The sequence below is a fragment of the Trichechus manatus genome, unplaced genomic scaffold (assembly GCF_000243295.1).
Source record: "Trichechus manatus latirostris isolate Lorelei unplaced genomic scaffold, TriManLat1.0 scaffold00019, whole genome shotgun sequence".
Taxonomy (NCBI): Eukaryota; Metazoa; Chordata; class Mammalia; order Sirenia; family Trichechidae; genus Trichechus; species Trichechus manatus.
Genome location: NW_004443955.1, coordinates 16634518 through 16649676, shown reverse-complemented (window position 1 = coordinate 16649676; position 15159 = coordinate 16634518). Strand labels below are relative to the sequence as shown.

The 15159-nt window shown below is 39.1% G+C and overlaps 1 pseudogene; it reads left to right on the top strand.

Moving 5' to 3' along the window:
* The first annotated feature begins 14161 nt into the window (after window positions 1-14161).
* LOC101355847 (calcyclin-binding protein pseudogene) lies at window positions 14162-14848 on the top strand (annotated as a pseudogene).
* Window positions 14849-15159: the final 311 nt, after the last annotated feature.

The window sequence follows — 15159 nt, the reverse complement described above, 5'->3', positions numbered from 1 at the left end:
TACAAAACAGAGTAGTTGTTACATTATCACTAAGCCTACACTTAAGAACATTGTCTTGCATGGATTAAACCCTGACTAAATAGAGCCCTGGTGGCACAGTGGCTAAGAGCTCGGCTGCTAACCAACAGGTTGGCAGCTCAAATCCACCAGCCACTCCTTGGAAAACCTATGGGACAGTTCTCTGTCCTATAGGGTCTCTATGAGTCGGAATTGACTTGACGGCAATGGGTTAAATGTTTACTGTTGTTAGGGTAGCTATATAATCTGTCGTGCACACCTGGACAGTTATGACTCTGAACAGTGCACCACTTACACAATTAGACTGGATGACAGTGTAATTCCAAGTGCCCTGGGCAACCCGAAGCATGCAGTAACCTAGGTTATAATAGTTCTATGAACTGAAAAAGTTCACCTGAAGGGCCTAATATAATTTTGGATAAAATCTTATTAACTTCCTTAGCAAGTTCTCAAGTTCAAATGGACTTGCAAGTCCACAATCCTTTATCTGCAATGCTGAGATCCAAAAAGCTCTGAAACCTAAAGTTGTGAGATTTGTTATTTGTTTCATTTTTCATAAAACTGTGAGACCGTGAACCTAACTGAGGCCATATTTAGTCTTTCTTGATGCCATCTAAAGACCTGGCGATCTGCTTGCATAAAGACCACAGCCTTGGAAATCTTATGGTTTATTTATTATTTTGTCCTATAGGGTCACTAAGAGTAGGAATCAACTACACGGCAACGAGTTTGATTGTTTTTCTTTTTTTTTTTGGATTGAAGATATTATTATGTTCCACATCCTGAGACATTAATGTATTTTAATCGGGGTATTATGGATTGAGTTATGTCCCCCAAAACTAAGTTTTGTAAATCCTAACCTCTATGCCTGTGGTTATAAGCCCATTTGGGAATAGGTTGTCTTTGTTATGTTAATGAGACAGGATTAGTGTAGGGTGTATTTTAAGTCAATCTTTTTTGAGATATAAAAGAGATTAAACAAGTGAGCAGACGAGAGATGGGGTAAGATGAAGATCTCCAAGAAACCAGGAAACAAGCTGAAGAGACAAGGACCTTCGAGCAGATTCAACAGAGAAAGGCTTCTGCTAGAGCTGGCCCTCTGAATTTGGATTTCTAGCCTCCTAAACTGTGAGAAAATACATTTTTGTTTGTTAAAGCCACTACTTGTGGTATTTCTGTTACAGCAGCACTAGATAACTAAAACATAGGGGATGGTCAGCAGCACAGCTGTGTATAACATATTACCCTTCTAAAATCAGAAATATTCTGAATTCAAAATGCACATGGCTCTAAACATTTATATTTAGGACATATAGACTGTTGTTATGTTTATTTCAATTCAAGAAACTTTTATTAATATTCTGTTATCTGATTTTTGCCAATTTACTAGTCACTGGAATATTTAACCTAAAAATAAGCAAGACATTTGTTTGTGTCATAAGATGTTTAAATTACTGGAGGACTCAGACATGCAAGTTTTTATCTATGATACAAAATACATTGTTCTGACAGTTAAATGAAAATGCAAGCACTGAGCTTTGAACTTGGGAACTGATCAAGAAGGGCTGCAAGGAGATGGAGACACTTGAGCTGAGTCTTGAAAGATAATGATGATTTTAATTAAAAAAAAAAAAATTTCTAAATGGGGCTTTAGGACTTGAAGGCCTGAAAACATTTGATACAGTCAAGGTGTGGCATGTAGTATGACTGAAGTAAGTGGTTATAAAATTTACGAAAAGATTAATTTCTGAAGCCTAAGGAGAAAAATGGAGCCCTGGAGGCACAGTGGTTAAGAGCTCAGCTGCTAACCAAAAGGCTGGCAGTTCAATTCCACCGGCTGCTCCTTGGAAATCCTATGGAGCAGTTCTACTCTGTCCTATAGAGTCACTATGAGTCAGAATCAACTCAACAGCAACGGGTTTGGTGGATTTTGGTGAGGAGAAAAACACTATTTGAACTTTTGAAAGATAATCCTTTCATCTGTTATAGGAAAAAAATAATGTGTATGGGGTATGAGTCCCAAGGTGGTGCAAATATTTACTGTGCTCGGCTGCTGACTGAAAGATTGGTAATTAGAATTCACCCAGAGGTACCTCAAAAGAAAGGCTTGATGACCTGCTTCTGAAAATTCGTCCATTTTAAGCCCTATGGAGGACAGTTCTACTCTGATACACATGGGGTCACCATGAGATGGAGTCTCCTTGACAGCAAATAGTACTCATTTTGTATAAGATATTCTTTTTCTAATACAATCATATATTTTGAATGACTAAACATGGCATTTCTGATTTGACCCAATGGGACTGCAGAGAGACAAACTACATAGAGAAATGCCAAGACTTCTGGGCAATATCATTTCTTGGAAGATAGATGTAGGATATAGCACTCGCTCCTCAAGATGGAAAGACTGTAAAGCGACTACCTAACTGCTATACTGCCCAGTGTGAGCTAAGGATCTTGGGACAAAGAGGGGTATTGTTTTCTATTCTTGGAAACATTAGGATGCCCCAGTTCCTGACAAATAAATGCAGTGTGTATCCTAGAGAATGCTTTTTCTGTTCTACCAAGGAGATATGTGAGTGGATAATGCGTATAACCTTGTTGCTGTTCTTGGCTGCCATTGAGGCAGCCCTCGACTCATAGTAAAGCCATGTGTTACAGAGCAGAACTGCTCCATAGGGTTCTCTTAGTTGTAATCTTTATGGAAGTAGTTTGTCAGGCCTTTCTTCCGTGTGGCCACTGGGTGGGTTTGAACTGCCAATCTTTAGATTAGCAGCCAATAGCAAACTGCTTGTGTATCACAGTTTCCTTCTTTCCCGTGTTTCAGAAACTGGAGTCCCTGGGTGATGCTAACAGTTAACATGCTTGGCTGCTAACTAAAATGTTGGAGGTTCAAGTCCACTCAGAGACACCTTGGAAGAAAGGCCTGGAAATCTACTTCTGAAAAATCAGCCTTTGAAAACTCTATGGGTCACAGTTCTACTCTGACACATGTGGGGGTCACCATGGGCTGGAGTCAACCTAAAAGCAGCTATGATTTTTTTTTTTTTTTTTTACTGGTCTCATAAATTATAATCTGAGTGAATGAGGAAAAGATAAGGAAACATTTATCTATTTGTTAACCCTCTTTTAGTTTCTAGTATTTGAAACAAGTTCAAATCAGTTGTAGGTATGCAATTGAATATTTGGTATAGAAATCAAAGGTGTCTTAGAGAATCCCAGTGGCACACACAGCATGGTCTCAGGAAGGGACTGGGCTGGAAGCCAGCAAACCTAGATAATATGCTCTTCTCTAGTTGTCTCTTTCTCTCTGCATCTACTTCTTTCTTTTGTCTTGGCAAACTGGTTGCCTTTGCTTCTCAGCCTTCGTGGCAGAAAATAGCTGCTTCACAGTGTCCAAACTGTATATGTCTCTCACCACCAGCCACACACAGGACTAATTAATGTCCTCCGAATTCAATTCCCAAAATCTTGGGAGAACTCACCTGATTGGACCAGCTAGCTTGGCTTTTGTGGAGGTCCTTGGACAGTCAGTTTTGACAAAAATCATGGAGAGAAAGTCCTATCATACAAATATGGCTGCTGATTCACACAGTTATAGGAGAGACAGAGGGGATGTGCGGGCTGGCTAGAGACCTGGGTGAGTGCCTGGGTGGTGCACACGGTTAATGCGCTAGGCCACTAACCAAAAGGTTGGAGATTCAAGTCCACCCAGAGCTGTCTCGGAAGAAAAGCCTGGCAGTCCACTTAGAAAAAAAAAAGCCATTGAAAATCCTATGGAGCACAGTTCTATTCTGACAAACTGGGGTTGCCATGAGTCGAATTTACTTGACAGCAGCTGGTTTGGTTTAGCGACCTGGCGAGACACCTTGAACAGTATCTACTAAAATTATTTTTTAAGTTCTTTTGAATGAAAAACTTGACTATTGAATAATATTGGGGGAATGATATTAAAAATACTGTTTCTTTTTGCCAAATCTTCACTGTGTGTAAATCAGCCTGTTGGGAAGTGTTGGTGATAACCACAGGTTTTGGTGGAAGACAGCTTGGCTCTGTTTTGTGCTGTGCATTTTTGACCAAATTCCTTGATTTTTGTAGTCTCAGTTTCCTCATCCATAAAACGAAGAAAATTATATCAACCATCTAGGGTTGTTACATGCATAACATGAGAAAGTACAAATAAAATAATCAAAATAAAATGTTCAGCATACTTTCTGGCAAAAAGTAGGCGCTCCATAAACAGTAATCATTAAAAGTACTGTTTTCTTGCATAGATACATAGATAGATAGCCACTGTCAGGTTGACTCTAATTCATGGTGACAGAATGAAACATTGCCTCGTCCTCACAAATGCTGTCATGTTTGAGTCCATCGCTGAGGTTGTTATGCCAATCCATCTTCTGAAAGGTCTCCCATACCCTCGCTGGCCCTCTGCTTCACTGAACATGAAGTCCTCCTCCAGCAATTGATCCCTCCTGGATGTGTCCAAAGCAAGGGCATCGCACAGTGCTCTGTTGTGATCCATAAGGTTTTACTTTGCTGATTTTCAGAAGCAGATTGCCAGTGTGTCTTAGTCTGGAAGCTCTGCTGAAACCTGTTCACTGTGGGTGACCCTGCTGGTATTTGAAATAGTGGTGGCATAGCTTACAGCATCACAGCAGCACACAAGCCACCACAGTACAATAAACTGACAACTAGGTGGTGGTATCCTGTGTATACACACCATTGTTACAATAAATGATTACATCAAATGCAATATTAGCACCAGTCTCATATCAATATTCCCATGGTCAACTGGTCGGTTTCACTTATCCTAATAAGATACTATGATTACACTGAAGCTAATTCCATTGCCCTTCTACCTTTCCTCTAGAACCTATACCACCCTCCCCCACACCTCCACAACATGCATTCAACCTACAATAAAATGAAAAAGTGAGCTTGACAAGTAAAAGCCGGGTGTAATCTCTATTTTCTGGTTAAATAGTATAAGAAAAGTCAAAAGCAGATTGCCAAAATTCAGCTAGAAACTGGAATCCCTAATTCACTAAATTGACTCTGGCATTATCACAAAGGGTATGTGTGATGACCCTCCCCAAAGAGCTCAACACAGAGCAGGAAGGACAAAACATCAAGTAAGCATTTTTAAAGGGAAGATGTCTTTTATACTCTGTAAGCTTTGAGCTATAACAATAAAAGGACGAAGAAGAAAGTAGAGTAAAAGATGGGAAAGAAGAGGCAAAACCAGGGGTTTCTGTTTGCCTTGTACACGGGAAGCTGTGCCGGGATGAATCATCAGGTCTTGGGGTGACTTTTCTAGTTACTGTGGAGGATGCCTTTAGTCAGCTGCCATGATGGATTGTTGGTATTAGTGGTCCTGAGTGTGATGAATAAAGCTGCTCTGTCTCTGACAGAGCGGGGCTGTCACCACTAAAACTGGATGGAGGTGATTCTAGTAAAATCTGTTAGGGATGCTCCTTGGGGGAACAAATAGTACAAAAGAAGTGCCAGGAGTAAGAGAGTCAGTTGCCCAATTGTAGTTGCATAGATGAAAGCATGATGGAAAGTCCTACTAAGCAGATGGGCCCTTTGCTTAACAATAAACAATCCTGAGTTCCTCCCCTTCTTCCACTGCAATCTGTGTTAATAAAGCAGCGTCATATATGCCCAGGTGTGTTTGTGTGTGTGTAACCAGTTGCTGTTGAGTCATCTCTGGTTCATGGCAACCCCATGTGTGTCAGAGTAGCACTGTGCTCTGTAGGGTTTTCAATGGCTGATTTTTTGAAAGTAGATCACTAAGTCTTTCTCCCAAGACAACTCTGGGTAGACTTGAACCTCCAACCTTTCAGTTAGCAGCTGACCATATTAACCATTAATCTATATGGACAAAAGTAAAAAATCAAAATGATAGTACATTTTCTATTACACTGTATTGTAAAATCATTCAACTCTCAGGTTAGAAAAGAAAAAGAGAGAAAGAGGGTCAATCTTTTGTCTACTAACAGATGTTCCTGATATTTAGATACTAGAGCCAGGGTTTTATATGACACAAAATGGAAATATATTCTTCTATGACAGTATATCTCTCATCACCATTAAAATACCATAAAACTGTATGAAGGGAAAGAGGAAACATTTGAAAAGTTGGGTGAGGCTTTGCCATATATTAAGAGTTAAGATCTGAGAGTTATATTTCTGGTTAAGCCTGTATCAGGAGACATAAAGAAGGTGAAATATACCCTTGTCCATCTCTCTGAGCTTCAGCTATTGGAATGTACTTTCTTAAAATCAAAGACAACTGCTCTTATTGATAGCCTGTCTAGAAGTACTGAAGGCACAGAGCTTGCTACCTTGCTAGAATGCAAATACCATAGGTGCTGTTACTGATCAATTGCCCTGTATGATCAATGTGGCCTTTTCAATACTATCTTGAGAAATGTCAATACTATCTCAACACAATTGCCTCTCAGGGATGGTGGAGTCTTGTAGAATAGAATCTTTAGTGACAACATTATCATTTATAATCATGATCCAAAGATGCTAATTGAACATCTATTTGTTCTAGATAGCTTACTCTGCTTACAAAAAATACAGCTCTATCGGTCCAGAACTTTAACTCTAAGAAGATTTTGTAGAGTCATTTCCTTTTATAAATTATTATCATTCTTTGACTACTTTGTACCTATATTTTTTTAGTTGTTAAATTTTCTAGGATGATTTAACAATGGCAATAGCAATCTACACCTTTATATTACTTTACAGTTTGCAAAGTACTCTACACCTGTGATTTCATTTAAACTTCACAACTTTTGAAATACGTAGGTAGGACAGGTAACATTGTCCCTACTGCTATGCTGAAGAAACCAGAAAGGTTTAATATCTACTGTTATAAAAAGAGGGATTTTGTCATGGGCTTTTTTGAAGCCCCAGGATGGAGCACAATGGTGGTTGCAAAATAAGGCTCAAGAAAGGTTTATTGAAGGTGGGCTAAGGTGAAGCATACAGCAAGTTGATAGTGCTGGTACGTGTGCTCACACAAACACACACGTAACAAACCCTAAGACTCCAAGAGCAATACATTTTTACTCGGTGTCATCTCCATGGTGGAAGGTGGTCAACAATTTGCAATAAGAAAACAAATAGGTGTATATTGCTCCAGTCTGGGCTTGAAAGTTGAGGTCCTCCACCACAGTTGGGAGGAGAAATAAGGGATAGATGGAAAAATCATTTTGAAGGGAAACATGGGTTTAGTGACTAAGATGATATGTAAGGTTAGAGAAAAGGAGAGTAGACAAATATTAAAATAGTGGTTCTGAGGCTTAAAAGGGATTTGTGACATGGGGGTGGTGGTAGGGCAAAATGATATGGGTTGCTGCTTTGGGTTGAAAGATAAAGAAATCCGTTTAGCCACCTTGAGTTTAAGGAGTCAGAGGAGCAGCCACTGGAAATGTCCAGTGGGCAATTGGAAGCATATGAGTCTAGCGAAAGGTTAAGACTGGGCATATGGACTAGCTAAGAAGCAAGTAAAATCTATGGAAATTGATACATACATAGTGAAAGAACATCAGAAGACAGAAAGATGGGCATTGGGGAATATTCAAATCCAAAAGGAGGAAGTGGAGCTGCTAAAGTGGTAGGGGAAAATTACAATACAGTGGCAAAGAAGAAAATCAAGGAAGGAGAGAGTTTCAATAAGAAAAGGTCTTAACAGTGCCACTATAGAAATACCAAAGAGAAAGAAGATAAAGACCATTGGATTTGGCAATGTGGTAGTATTTCTGAGTTTAAGTGATGAAGGGGAGATAGGTGAGCATGAGTATTAATGAGCTCTATCCCTGGATATTCTGAGTTTGGAAAAAAAAAAAAAAACTCTGTGGGTGCTTCATTGTAAGCTGTGGTGCACAGAAGCTATTGATGGCCTTTCTTTTTTCCATGTGGACTAGATTACAAAGGAAAGTAGCCTTTGAAGAGGTTAAAGAATGAGGTAGATGCTCAGAGAAGAACAGAGACAAGGTCAGAGAAAGAATCCAGATATTCTTCCAATCCTCCTTAGCTTTCAAGTCCCCAAAGCCCCACTGCCCTCAGGTCCTATGATACAAATTCCTTCTCTCACTCCTTCTCTGCCTCTTTCTTTGTTTAAGATAGCTCCAACAGAGTTCAAATTAATACAGTTGGGTTGGTGATATCAAGAGAAGGTTTAGTAACATAATTAGGGCTTGCATGTTTTCCAAAGCTGAAGAGTGGGGATCAGAAAAGAGGAGAGAAGGAAAACCCTGAAGACAGAGGGAAAGAAAAAAAAAATGGGAAAAATACTCCAGGCATTGAGATGACAGGAGAAAAGTTTTTGAGGACCATACAGAATGGCTATAATCTCCTCAGTAAAACAGAAGAAAGTTATTTTTTTGTTTTAAATCTGGAAGGATAAGGAATTGAGGAAGTGACAGAGATTTGCATTGGCAATTTTAGGTGAACATGGTAAAAATCAACAAGAAAGAATAAAAGCTGCAGATGCCTGGCATTATATGGAAAGAATTGATAACAAAAAAAGTATTTTTTCTTCCTTTTTGTTCCCCAAACAGGTTATTGAAGTCTGGGAGAAGTAATGGAGAAAACTGGAGGATTCCCATGCTCAGATGAAGTGAGTGGTTTGGGATTTAAGTTGGTGAAATGATGGGCAAGTGAGGTGTTAATCTATGTGTTTTCACCTTACCACTAATTACGTCAGCATCTTATACAGGAGTTTGTATTTTATTTAACTGATGGAGATTTAATTCTCATTCATTGTACCTGGGGTGTTTTCTTGTGTGTTTAAAATATTATTATTACAATGCAACACACATTCATTCGTTTGTATAGTTCTTTTTAACGCAATTAAAAATCTCATTCTTGTCAGTTCCCACCCTTCCCAGATCAAATCAAATCCTCAAGCCAGCAACTTGCAGGTGGCTTTTATTAAGTACTGGTTTCCAAAGATGTTAGAAGATTTTGTCAAATATCTGTCCCTGTACAGTGTTGACATTCATGGGGTTGTTAACCATTGTCATAAAACAATATGTGTATTAACTGTTTAATGAGAAACTATTTGTTCCGTAAATCTTCATCTAAAGTACAATAAAAAGAAAAAAAAAAAAAATCTGTCCCTGTGGCAAACCCGGGTACACTCTTAATTCTCATAAACACATGCATGCCTTTATTAAGATGAAAATACTTACATGAGTTTAGTGATTCAAATTGTAGAAATTCAAAGATTTACTCTAAAAGTTCAAATAAATACAGGTTCATGAATATAAATGATTCTGAAAAACAGTAACTACTTATACATAAGATTTTTGTTGGCTAATTTTCTGAAGTAGACCACTACTAGGCCTTTCTTCTTAGTCTGTCTTAGTCTAGAAGCTCACTGAAACCTGCCCACCTTGCCTGTATGTGAAATAATAGTGACATAGCTTCCAGTCTCATAGCAACACACGAGCCACCGCAGTACAACAAACTAATATAATGAGACTTTGGCTTGCTTACTTTGGGGAAGTCATCAGGAGAGATTAATTGCTAGAAAAGGACATACTGTTTGGTAAAACAGAAGGTCAGCAAAAATGAGGAAAATCTTCAATGAGATGAATTGACACAATAGCCACAACAATGGACTCAAACATGTCAATGATCTTGAAGATGGCACAGGACTGAGTAACGTTTTGTTCCATAGTACAGAAGGGTGCTATGACACAGAGCCTACTCGACAGCAACTAACACCACCACCACCACCTACTGTACAGTAATTCCCAAACAATGTCTATACTTACAAATTAAAATTCTTGATTTCAATATTGTTTTGGATGTCATTGAGTTCCTATCATAACAAAAAACTGTCCCTGCTGAACCTCAGTGGTTTAACGTACGTAGAGGCAGAAGCGAGAAAGTGGCCTGCAGGGAACTCCCTATAATCTCTCCCTGGCTCCATTCTTCCCACTCAACATTTGTGGCCCAGGCATGATCAGTCGGTGACTGGCTGTATATGAGGGTGAAGGGGACTAGCCTGAATGTCCAAGGTGGTCAGCATGATCATTTCAGCTAAGGCTGGTCTGTCTAGAGTGGTCAGTGTGTCTCAGCTCATCGTGGTATTAGCCCTTTATTTCTCCATCATCTCTTCAAACTGGGAGTGGGGTTACAGGGTTGGTTTGACCTGCATGGAAGTGAGGCTGGTAGTGGGAGAAAGGCTCTTACAGACTCCTTCTGAGACCCAGGATCCCATAGCCACAGCAATTTGCCATGTCCAAGTAACTCACAATTCTGAGAAGAGTCACCCCCAACAGGGGAACTACGCCACTGTCATGGCCCTGAGCAAGGTCCATGCCACCACTTTTAGTTCAGATCCACCAAAAGCAAGAAAACGAGGCAGAGCCTAATCTTGAGGTTCCTCCTCCTCTCCCCTCCGGTTACCAAGGACTGCTACCACCTCCCTCTCTGCCTCTGATCCTTTGGGCAGTAAGTGTCCTTGTGCTGTGAGGAAGCCCAGTGGCTGGTTACCTGTTGGCTTTAGGCACACTGTTTTCCTTGGAGCTCTGCTGCTGATTAACCACGTGATCAGCATGGTTGGGCAAGTCACTTAGACAGTTTGAACTTCAGTTTCCTCATCTGTAAAAGAGAGATAAAAATAACACCAATGTTATTTTGTTTGAGGAAATAAATACAGTGTTTGACATGAGTAAGCCCTCAATAAATGAATGCTGAACAGGTTTCAGTGGAGCTTCTAGACTAAGACAGACTAGGGAGAAAACTTGTTAATCTACTTCCCAAAATCAGCCAATGAAAACTCCAAGGTTCACAATGATCCAGTTCTGTCGTGCACGGAGTCACCATGAGTCAGGAGCTAACTCAAGGGCAGCTACCCACAACAACGTTAAATTCTTACATTATTATTTAGTGTGAATGTATAAAATGCTTATATATTTCTCCAAAAGTTAGTCTACCGTTTTTGTCACTGGATGCTTGGTGTTTATTGAATGTATCTAATACTTTATAAACATGCATGAATGCATGTTGGGAAAACAAAGAAAACCACACCCAGCTTAACCACAGAAATACCTAACAAAATTTCTTATGTAGAAACATTTTAACTGATTATAATTTGGTCACTTTCACTCAGTAAGAGTAATTTATATTTTGTAATAAATGGCAGGACTGCTAGGTATTTTCATTGCTTCTTGTTTGTAAGAAGATTTATTTTTTTCAAATTAAATCATATAATTCTATTAATTATGCCTACTTTTATTTGGCAAATAAATAGCTGTTGCTTGTTGGATTTCTCAGATCTTTGTTTTGTCAATGAGATCGTGAGAACCACTCTGTACAATATGAAAGACTATGTAAGATGTTATTTTTTATAATACCTTGAAAGGAATAACTTCTCAGCAGCATTTGAAGGAACACAGAAATCTTGTTGAGGTCATGTTTGAAGTCCTGTACATCAAGACTGTCCTCAATGGACACTGGCATTAGAATAGCTAGGCATTAGAATATCCTGGGGCAGAATCAGGATTAGGATGTAAAAGTCTTGGCTTTTCAGTTGATTAAATCTAGTTGTTGTTTTAACCGTAACAGTTAAAGGGTATTCACAATAACTAATTTCATGTATTGTCAGGTGGGATACCATGGAACTGATTCTCTTCTCTAAGATGTACCATTGGTTATACTCTTTGCAAACTGAAGTCTTGTTAAGTTTTTATTTGGAAGGCTAATAGTACTTTTCCTGAAAGTCTCACTAAAAAGGAATGTTTGTACTCCACAATAGATTATCTTATTTCCAGGTCTGAGGATTGTATTTGTGAAGTTCCTCAAGGGCTCACTTTGTTCAGAGAGAAGAGATCACTTTTAATCTGCTCTGTGAAGATCATGTCACCTCTCGCTTTGAACCAACTCTGTTTGTTGTTCATTCTTGATGTTGTCCAGTGTCAGGTATTTTCAGCAAAAAAAAAAAAAAAAGAGCTGTAATTAACACTCAAAAATAAATCTGTCGAGGTGGACAAGAATCATTTCTGAAGGATTAACTACGGTGAGACTTGGGCCAAAAGAAATTGAATTAAAAAAGGAGGAAGGGGTTCCTTAAGAGGCCATACTTAGGTTAAGACCAATAAATAAATAAAGGAAAAGGAAATAAAGCATCTGTTGCTTTCATGAGCTACAGACAGTCTCACTGAGCAAGAAGAGATGTTACTATTAAGCTTTCTCAGGTCTGATCATGGATTGTAAACAAACTCTTCTGGAATAATCCAACCAGGCAGAACAACAACAGAAGACATTCTGGAAAGTCTGGTAATTATGCAGGAGCTCTGCATTAGCAGGAATCGACTTGACAGCAACTGGTTTGGTTATTGGTTTGGTATTATGCAAACTTCCTTTATGGAGGCTGGTGTTAATAGAATTGCCAAAAGTGCATATAAAAGGATTACTTCAATGTATGTACTGGACATACTAGGAGCTGATTTCTTGTGTCTCTAACTCCAGAGCATAAATATTTGACACCTAACAGGCCCTAAAATTATTATCATTGTGTGCCTTAGATCACCGATTTCCAGTACTAGCATTTTTAAATGACTTTTAAAAAATATATATATATAAAGGCAAATTTATAAAAGAAGAGAATAAAAAGCCCCTGTCCTGGCAAACAGCCAGGTGTGTGGGCTCCCTCTACACTGACCAGTATCATTAGGGAGGGAAGAGGGATGGTTTGGTCAGAGTGGTGAACACAAAGCAGACTTGAGTGCTGGAATGAGCTAACTGGTCTGACAGTTGGGTTGGATACTGCATTAAACATCCCAGGGCAGTTTAAAAAGATCCTGGACACAAGGAACAGAGAAAAAAATGTCAGAAACAAAAAACTGAGGTTGAGATGGTGGTGGAAGGAAAGAGGTGAGATAGAGTGGATCAAGAGAAAGCAGGGGAGGGTGTGGTCCTGAGCAATTGCCTAGTGAAGCCATCCCTGTTCGTAGGGAATCTGCTGCATTTGAAACACCAGTGAAAAGACTGAGCCAAGACAGATGGGGCATACGTTCTGTGTAACAGAATCCTCTAACTCAGATCACTTCTTCCAATGTAGTGTAAGGGATGCAGTTAAGAGTAGTTTCCTTGTGGTTGTTGATTGCACAGTTTACTCGCATTGAAGTAGAACGCGTAAGTTATAGGTGATGATTGTAGTGGATTACATCTTGCTTCTGGGCATTTCAACAGAACTTGGCACTGATGGAGGTGGTGGGAAGGGACATAAGATTATATCATTTTAAGGTGTCAATAGATTCCATGACACACAAAAGGAAGTGAAAAAAAAATTAAGCCATGGTACTAAAGGGTAACAGGTGTGTGTCTAACAAGCTTTTTGACAGAGTGAATTTCTGAAATTAAGTCAAAGAAAAACCTTTACATTCTGTTTCATTTTTTGAAGAGGATGCATATGCTATGGTTATTTTAGAATGCAATCAAACCCAGAAGCTGTAACAGTTCAAAAGGCATTGTGTATTTAAGAAGGATAATTTGTTGTTGGGGGAATCTGTTTCTAATGCTATTTTAATGGATGTGAATTTCAAGGATCGTTGTTGTTGTTAGGTGCTGTCCAGTTGATTCTGACTTATAGAGACCCTATGTGACAGAGTACAGCTGCCCCACAGGTTTTTGTATGCTGTAATTTTTAAGGGAGCAAGCTGCCAGGTCTTTCTTCTGAGGGGCCACTGAGTGGGTTGGAACCGTCAACCTTTGGTTAGCAGCCGAGCACTTAACCACTGCATCATCAGGTCTCCTTTTTTCAAGAATTAGAGTAATTAAAATTTATAGAGACTTAACTCTCGCTAGTCCCTGCACTAAGTATTTTACACTGATTATGTTATTAAATTGATGTAGCAACTCTGTGAGTTGGTTCTTGTTCCCATTTTACAGATGCAAGATGTGAAGTAATTTGTCCAAGTTTATACAACTAGTAAGTACAATTCTGGGATACTAATACCTCATAATAATAGTGCTTTCCTCTATCAAGAATTGCTGTTTTGCAACTGGTGCCAGTGGTGTCTGCGCTCTGGTGAGCATGCTAGGTGTGGTATTTCCTGTTCTCTGCCCTACTTGGCTGCAACTCTGGCCTTTGGTCTTACCCAGCCCTACCATGGCTTCTACTTAAAAGCTACAGAAAGATCTGGAAGAGGTAAAGGTGTTGCTGGAAAAGGCCACGGCGAAAAGTACGTGATGCTTTTACAGCTGAAAAATCCAAGATTGAGACAGAGATCAAGAACAAGATGCAGCAGAAATCGCAGGGGAAAGCAGACCCCTTTGACAATGAAAAGCCAGTGGCTGTGGTTGCTCCCATTGCAATGGGATATACAGTGAAAATCAGTAATTATGGATAGGATCAGTCAGATAAGTGTGTGAAAATCTGCATTACCTTAACTGTAGTTCATCAAGTCCCCCCTGAGAACGTACAGGTGCATTTCACAGAGAGGTCATTTGATCTTCTGGTAAAGAATCTAAATGGAAGAGTTACTCCATGATTGTGGACAACCTCTTGAAACCCATCTCTGTGGAAGGCAGTTAAAAAAAAAATCAAGACTGATACAGTTCTTACCTTGTGTAGAAAGAAAGTGAAAACATGTGGTAGGACTATCTGACTCAGGTTGAAAAAGAATACAAAGAGAAAGAAAAGCCTTCCTGTGATGCTGGAACAGATCTTAGTGAGGGACTGATGAATGTTTTAAAGGAAATTTATGAAGAAGGAGATGATGATATGAAATGAATCATTAACAAAGCTGGGGTAGAATCAAGAGTGAAGCACGCCAAAGGAGATACAGAATTTTGAGACTTTTTAAGGTCCTTTTGGGAACTGTGTTGTGGAATACTGATGTTTTCAATAAGGGAATGTTGGTGAGCTGCACAGATAAAATTTGACATATATATTTACACAGCCTTCTTCCAAGTAAAGACAATGAATTCTCCAGTACCTACAGTAATATTTCTTTAAATAAAATATGTTTATTTAAAAAAATTGCTTTTTCATAAACTCTCAGCAAAAAGAAAACCTGCAAAAACAAAAGAAATGAAAAAAAAAATCCACAAACAAAAGTAACTCAGCACAGGAGAATAAGAACAACAAAGAAAACATCAGCACCA